The sequence below is a fragment of the Helianthus annuus genome, chromosome 14 (assembly GCF_002127325.2).
Source record: "Helianthus annuus cultivar XRQ/B chromosome 14, HanXRQr2.0-SUNRISE, whole genome shotgun sequence".
In the NCBI taxonomy this organism is placed as follows: domain Eukaryota; kingdom Viridiplantae; phylum Streptophyta; class Magnoliopsida; order Asterales; family Asteraceae; genus Helianthus; species Helianthus annuus.
Genome location: NC_035446.2, coordinates 116,449,464 through 116,457,801, shown reverse-complemented (window position 1 = coordinate 116,457,801; position 8,338 = coordinate 116,449,464).

Sequence of the window (8,338 nt, the reverse complement as noted above, 5' to 3'; positions counted from 1 at the left end):
ATACTCCTTCCACTCTAACACGAGGTTTTTGTTTGTAAATAATAGTAGTTAATTCAACTTTTTTTTTTTGAACGGCAAGGAATGACGTGTTAACCGGGCGCTGTGGCCAAGGTCAACTACTCGACCGCCGCTAGCCCCTTGGCTCTCCCAGATGTGCGGAAACCCGACCTCCACCCACCCGAAGGCACGACAGTGGAATAACCGGTAAAACCTCGCCTTCCATCCAAGACGAACCCGTTCCACCCGTATTCGCCCTTCACCTGGATGGCGCACAAAATAATGGGAAGAGTGAGAGTCGAACCTAGGTCACAAAGAACACCAAATTTTTCCCCAACCACTCCACCACTACCCCATTGGTAGTAGTTAATTCAACTATTTATTGTTTTTTTACTAACATTGTATTATTACTGGGTTTTCATAATAATATTATCAAGTTATGGATCCCTTCTTTAAAAAAAACTTATTTATTTTTTGTTTCTTTTGTTTGTTTTAGTGAGTGCTCCCTTCGTAACAAACCAAATTGATAGCAATCGAATTTCTGTCATTCACGTTATTTTTACTGTTACGTCTACCTTTTCATTTAAAATTTAGAGTGAATTGCCATTTTAGTCCGCGAGGTTTGGCCCAAATTGACACTTTAGTCCCCGAGGTTTGGCCCAAATTGACACTTTTCCCATTTTTTGACATTTTGGTCCAGCTCATTAACTCAGTCAAAATATCCCAGTTAGCTCAAGGGGTATTTTGGTTAGTCTACAATTTTCTTTTTTCTTTTTGCCATTTTCATCCAATCCCTTTTAAATATATCTTTTTTCTTTTAGTTATATAAAGGTGGATAAACATGCTAAAGCATGTGCTGATAACCAACATGCATTTGTCCCCTTCGCCTTCGACACCTTTGGCTCCCTAGCCAGAAGCTATCCGTTTGTTGACTAGGGTCCAAAAGGTTGTCCACAGCAGTTGCTCATCAATATGGGGGGGCAGGGGTTTGCCTTTAATAGGCTAGGGTTTGCTATTCAGAAAGGGGTAGCGGCGCAGCTTGTTGCCCGCTTACCTGCGATATTGATGTAACTCGGCCAGTATTTTATATATCATGCTATCTTATTTATTTAAAAAATAGTTATATATTATTATATATTAATACTTAATATTGTATATATAACAATATATAAATACATAGATTGCAACCCCTTTCTCTTCCACCTCTGTGCACCAACTTCACCTCCGTCGTTCACTTTCTAATCAATAGCTACGACTTTTCTATTTCTGTTATACCCTCAACGACAATCGAAGATCAAAGACGTCTTAGCTAGTCAACGTTACAGATTGGTCTATGATACTGAAAGAAGAATATTGTCAATATGAAGTTGAAACGAAGTCGTCAACAATGATTCTAATAAGTTTGATGTTGGCGTGGTCACCGGATTCCACCACACGAGGTTCTGGCGAGACAAATTGCGAGAACGAGAATCACACTGTTTTCCGTACATGAAGGAATTGGTTGGGATAGAATGGATGAGATCTTAGTAAGATTAGGAATGCAATTTGAGAGAAATATAGTTTTTAGGGATAATACTCAGTATAAACAACAACTGAAAAAAATTATTAAAAATTTACTAAATTAAAAGGGTAAATTTCACTTTTCGTCCTTTATGTTTGTATTGGGTTGCAACGGATGACATTTAACTTCAATAATTATAATCACGGTCCTTTATTTAGAAAACCCATTACACCTTACGTCCTTTGGGTCTAACTAGGTTAAAATTTTAAGTTAAGTCCATTCATATAAGGGCAGTTTACTCTTTTAACCAATCTAATTAAAATATTTTATAAATAAAAAAACAAAATTACAAACTTATAATATATATATCTCTTTCTCTCTTCTAAATCTCTTTGTCATCTTCTCTCTTTATTCTTCTAGGAGCTGCTAGAACCCCAATCCAACCACCATTTTCAGAATCAAACATTACAAATCAAAGTCAATCTTCTCCATAATTTCATTTTTTTATGGATATTGTTGCTAATTAATTATGTCTTTCCTGCGAATTTGTAGATAGTAAATAATTTATTTTTAACTTGATTTTAGAAAAGCTTACCTCTGCTAAAGGCAACAATCACAGAAATAGTCAATCAAATGTTATATGCGATAATTGCTTTAGGAAAACAATCTAAATGTTTGATAAGCTATAGAATATTAACAGTTCTCCTCTTTTCAATAGGCTTATACTTATTACGTACATATTGCAGGTATCACCTGCAGATATGTTACCTGTAGGTTCCATTTCCTTGGATAAGGCTGCCGAAACACAGTTTTCTACAATCTCTGTTGATGGTGCTAGTAACAAGGTTTGCCAATAGAAAGTTGGTCTGATCCCCTTTTAAAAACATTTAGGGTAACTTGAAATTCCTCTGTTCCCACGTTTCCGCATAACTAGAGCTTCGCCAGAGTTCGTACATCATCGGAAACTGTTCGTCTTCGCTTAAACCTCGCAACCCATACGTTTTGTTTACATTATTCTTGTCGTTTTTACATGGGAAACAAAAACCCTCAATCAATTTCGTTGTTTCGTTACCTGCGTTTCACGAAGTTTTGGATTCAAAAAGTTAGGGTTTTCGGTTGGGTGCTGGTTGGGGAAGAAGGATTAGCAGTGAAACAGAATAAAAATTTGGGGAATTGGCCTGTAATAATCCCAACAAGACCTTATTGGCCATTAATAATCCCACCTCAGAATATTCCCCCCACCAGTCCCACCTTTCACCTATTTTTCCTACAATGGTCCCTCGTTAAAAAAACTTAACGGAGTTAAGCTTTTTTCCAAATTATAAACAGATTTTTTAGGGCTTTTGATCAGAAAGATGATACGAGTCCATTGATGTAAAACTTACTTCGAAATGATGCTCCAAGTGACTTGATTTTGGTTAATTGAAAAATTAAACACCCGAATTGAAGCGTCGTTTTCATCGTTTGGAGCATCGTTTCGAGGCAAGTTTTACATCAATGGACTCGTATCGTCGTTCTAATCGAAAGCCCTAAAAAATCTGTAGGGGAATTGGACTGTAATAATCCCACCTAAACCTTATTGGCCATTAATAATCCCACCTCAGAATATTCCCCTCACCAGTCCCACCTTTCACTTATTTTTCCTACAATGGTCCCCCGTTAAAAAAACTTAACGGAGTTAATCTTTTTTCCAAATTACAAATAGATTTTTTAGGGCTTTTGATCAGAACGATGATACGAGTCTATTGATGTAAAACTTACTTCGAAATGGTACTCCAAGTGACTTGATTTTGGTTAATTTAAAATTTAAACACCCGAATTGAAGCGCCGTTTTCATCATTTGGAGCACCGTTTTGAGGCAAGTTTTACATCAATGGACTCGTATCGTCGTTCTAATCAAAAGCCCTAAAAAATCTGTTTGTAATTTGGAAAAAAGCTTAACTCCGTTAAGTTTTTTTAACGGGAGACCATTGTAGGAAAAATAGGTGAAAGGTGGGACTGGTGGGGGGAATATTCTGAGGTGGGATTATTAATGGCCAATAAGGTCTAGGTGGGATTATTACAGGTCAATTTCCCAAATCTGTATGTAATTTGGAAAAAAGCTTAACCCCGTTAAGTTTTTTTTAACGGGGGACCATTGTAGGAAAATAGGTGAAAGGTGGGACTGGTGGGGGGAATATTCTGAGGTGGGATTATTAATGGCCAATAAGGTCCAGGTGGGATTATTACATGCCAATTTCCCTAAAAATTTTTGTTTATATATATATATATATATATATATATATATATATATATATATATATATATATATATATATAGGGTAGGGATAGTGTACATTAATTTAAAAGTGTGAGAAGTGTTTTAAACCATTAGATCTTTGATCTAATGGTTGAGATCAATATGGACCAAATTATAAATTGTGTTTTAATTATTTGGACTGATTTGAAAATTGTAGGGGTAATAGTGTCTTTGTATATGTTTCAAATTAGGTAACATCTCCTAAATTCTAGCGATTCGCTCCTAAATTCTAGCGATTCAATTTTAAACTTATTTTAAAATTCGGACATTCTAAAAAACCCAGAAATATGTAACTGCTACAAGAAATATATAACACTATACATCCATCATATAACACCATATAACACCATATAACACCGTATAACACCATGTAACACTATATAACAATATTGTCAATATATAACACTATACATCTATCATAGACATGCTATTAGACAAATATAACACTATAACACTATATAACTCTAAATAACACTATATAACACCATATAACACTATATAACACTATACATCCATCATATAACACTATATAACACCAAAGAAACACTATATAACACCATATAACACTATGTAACACATGTAACACTATACAGTTCTGAACGAGATGACACAAATTCGTAGATTAATTCTTAATTCGTATTCCTATAATTAAGGGTGGCGGTTATGGAAGGTTATCAATTAATTAAATCAATAAGAAAATTACTTGTTTACCCTTTTGAATTAATTTAAATTGAGTACACGTGTCATCACCACAATATTTCTCACCCTTCTCACACTTTTAATTAATGTATAGGATCCTCTACCTATATATATATATATATATATATATAGGGTAAGGTTAATGCGAGAACCACCCTTATTGCGAGAACCGCGAAAACCAATGTGAACACAAAATAAAATCTAAAAAAAATAAAAAAAAGCACTCAAATTTTTTTTTTAAAAAAATAGCTATATTTCGTTACCATAAAAAAAAACTTTTTTTTCGAGTAACAATTATCCATGCACATGTGCATGTGTATCATTACTTCGACAAATTCGATAATACGTTATCAAGAATAGACAATTGCACTTTAATTTACAATACCATTCGTAATACACTACTTTTTACATTACCAATATTCAAAATGCACATGTGCATCATTAGGTATAACCATGATATAACGTGTTTTGAAACAAAAAGTTTGTGATTTTGAATGGAGAAGTAGGCCCATATACAAGTTTTTTGGTTAGTTATATCTAGTGGTTGATGGTTTGGTTATAGTTGTCAATTTATGATGTAATATGTTGATTGGATGGTATAAATGGTGTTTACATACATGTAATAAAGTGAAAATATTGGTAATGGTATTGTATTATGGATGGTAGGAGGTAATGGTATTGTATTATGGATGGTAGGAGGTAATGGTAGTGTATTATGGATGGTATGATAGATGAAAGGGAAAGTGTATTTAAAGTAGTGTACCAAAACACCTTATTTCATGTTGATACATATAGATGCACATGTGCATTTCTAATATTAGTAATGTAAAAAGTATTGTATTACACATGATAGTGTAAATGAAAGTGCAATTGTCTAATAGTTGTAATGAATTACGGAATTTGTCAAAGAAATGACAAAAATGCACATGTGCATGTTTGTGTATTATGGATGGAATGATAGATGAACGAGAAAGTGGTGTACTAACACACCTTATTTCATGTTGATACATATAGATGCACATATGCATTTATAATATTGTTAACGTAAAAAGTAGTGTATTACACGTGGTAGTGTAAATGAAAGTGCAATTGTCTAATATTTGTAATGAATTACGGAATTTGTCAAAGAAATGATACAAATGCACATGTGCATGGATAACTGTGACTCGAATTTTTTTTTATTATAAACGAAATATAGCGATTTTTACAAAAAAAAAACAGTAAAAAAAATTGGGTGTTTTTTAGATTTTTTTAGGTATTACTGTTTGTGTTCACACTGGTTCTCGCGGTTCTCGCAATAAAGGGTGGTTCCTAACGGATCCTTCTCCTATATATATATATATATATAGGGTAGGGTTCATGAGTGAACAATGATTTATTTGTGAACAAAATGAACTTATCCTGACCATTGATTTTGTAGATCTAGATTTTTCTATAATGGCAAGATTGTAATTATCTTTTGTAACTTACAAGTACTTTAATAGACATAAGGGTATAATTGTATATTTCTATCTTCATTTAATTAATTAATTTTTTCTCTCTCCAAATTTCTCTTTCCAATTAAAAGAATATTTAATTACATTCTCTATATTTTTTTTCTCTCACATATTACCTAACTTAATATTTTATAATTTAAAAAAGCTACAAACATTATCAAATATTGTTCCAGCTAGAACACAAATAAAAATATTTAATTACATTCTCCATACATATATGTATTAGATCAATGTTTGATGAAAAGATGTATAGTGGAAACAATATGTAGTAATACACAAGTGTATAAGTCTGATATATATCGACATGTATACACTATGTACTTGAATAATACACAGGTGTATACGTCTGGTATATACCGACCCGTATACACATATGTACTTGAAGAATACACAAGTGTATAAATCTGGTTTATACTAACCCGTGAAAACAAGATGTAATAATACACAAGTGTATAAGTCTTGTATATACTGACCTGTATACACATATGTTAAAAGTCATAATTTAATTAGGTTTAATATTTAATTTTAAAAGGAACATAACAGTTTATTTAAAAAAAAACATTAGCCATTCAATCTCTTATAATAAAATAATAGAGAAATAATAAAAAATGAGAGAGAGAGAGAGAGAGAGAGTTAATAGAGGAGAAAATTAAAGGATTTTAATTAAAAGTAATTGGCTAATGTCAATCTTACCCTTTTAATCTAAAAAATGATCAAGGGCCAAAATTAGTTCACTCAGTTCACTCTCAAGAAGTTGTTCACTCATGATCCTAATCCTATATATATATATATATATATATATATATATATATATATATGTTAAATAGATAAAAGACAAATTTACCCTCATGTAAGGTCCACATAACTAGATTTAACTATGAAAAATAACTAGGTTAGGGCCAAAGGACGTAGGGTGTAATGAGTTTTACAAATAAATGATTGTGACTGTAATTATTAAAGTTAAAGGCTATCCATTACAATCCGATACAAACATAAATGACGAAAAATGTAATTTACCCAAATTAAAATGTTTTGGTTCTGTGATTTTGATTGTTAAATTATTTGGATTTTGAGTGGGAATGAGAAGGATTTAATTTAGTTGTCATTAATCTGATTGAAGTTGACGAAGGAGTGAAGGATTTGTTTTTTGCCTTTGTTTTTAGAGGTTTTTTTACAGGCTATCAATGGGGGAAGGTTGAATTAATGGAGGGAGTGGTGGCTATGGGGAATTACGATTTATGGTTTTGTAAAAAAAAAGAGTAAATTGAACGGTGGTGGTGACGTTGGTGCACAGAGGCAGGAGGAACGATGGGGATAGTGGTAGCCGGTGATGGTTGGGGTAGTGACGGTGGTGGTGGTTTGGGGTAGTGATGGTGGTGGTGGTGGTTTGGGTGTTGTGGAGGAGTTGTGGGACTAAACTGGTAACCGGTGGTGGTTGTAGCGGTAGTGATGGTTGTGGGTGGTGATGATGGCGACGAAGGAGGTGGAAATGATGGTGGTGGTGGAGGTGGAATAAAAAGGGGCTGTAATTTATGTATTTAGATATTGTTGTATATATACAATATTATATATATATATATATTGTTGACGAGGATTGATGAATAGTAACTTTATTTTTATAATAATAATTTTTTATTATTTTATTATTTAATACATTATAATAGTTTATTATTATTTTTACTTTTAATAATGTATTTTTCTTTTTTTGTAACATATATTTCCTTTACCTTTTTTTAGTAATTGTTTTTTTCTTTTTTTTTGAACACATATTAATTTATCGATTAATTTGATACTTCTTTAATTATATATATATTGTTGACGAGGATTGATGAATAGTAACTTTATTTTTACAATAATATATAGTTTTTTATTATTTTATTATTTAATACATTATAATAGTTTATTATTATTATTACTTTTAACAATGTATTTTTCTTTTTTGTAACATATATTTCCTTTACCTTTTTTTAGTAATTGTTTTTTTCTTTTTTTTTGAACACATATTAGTTTATCGATTAATTTGATACTTCTTTAATAATTTATGTTTATAACTTTTTTCTAAAAACTTTCCCTGGTATTCCCTTATAAGTTTTGTTAAAACTAAAGTTGTACTCAAAATAAAGTATATATTTGGTATTATAAAACAAAACAGTACAATGTTAAACTAAATCTTTCTAATGGTTTGACTTTCTAAACAAAATGCTTTATTTTCAAATCACGTTTTTTTTTACGTTATCATTTGCTCGGCTTCGTCGCAACGCGCGATATAAAAAAACTAGTATATATGAAATGACCAACTCTTTGTAAAAGCAAAAGGAAATTTATTATATACTGTAAAAAAGTTACA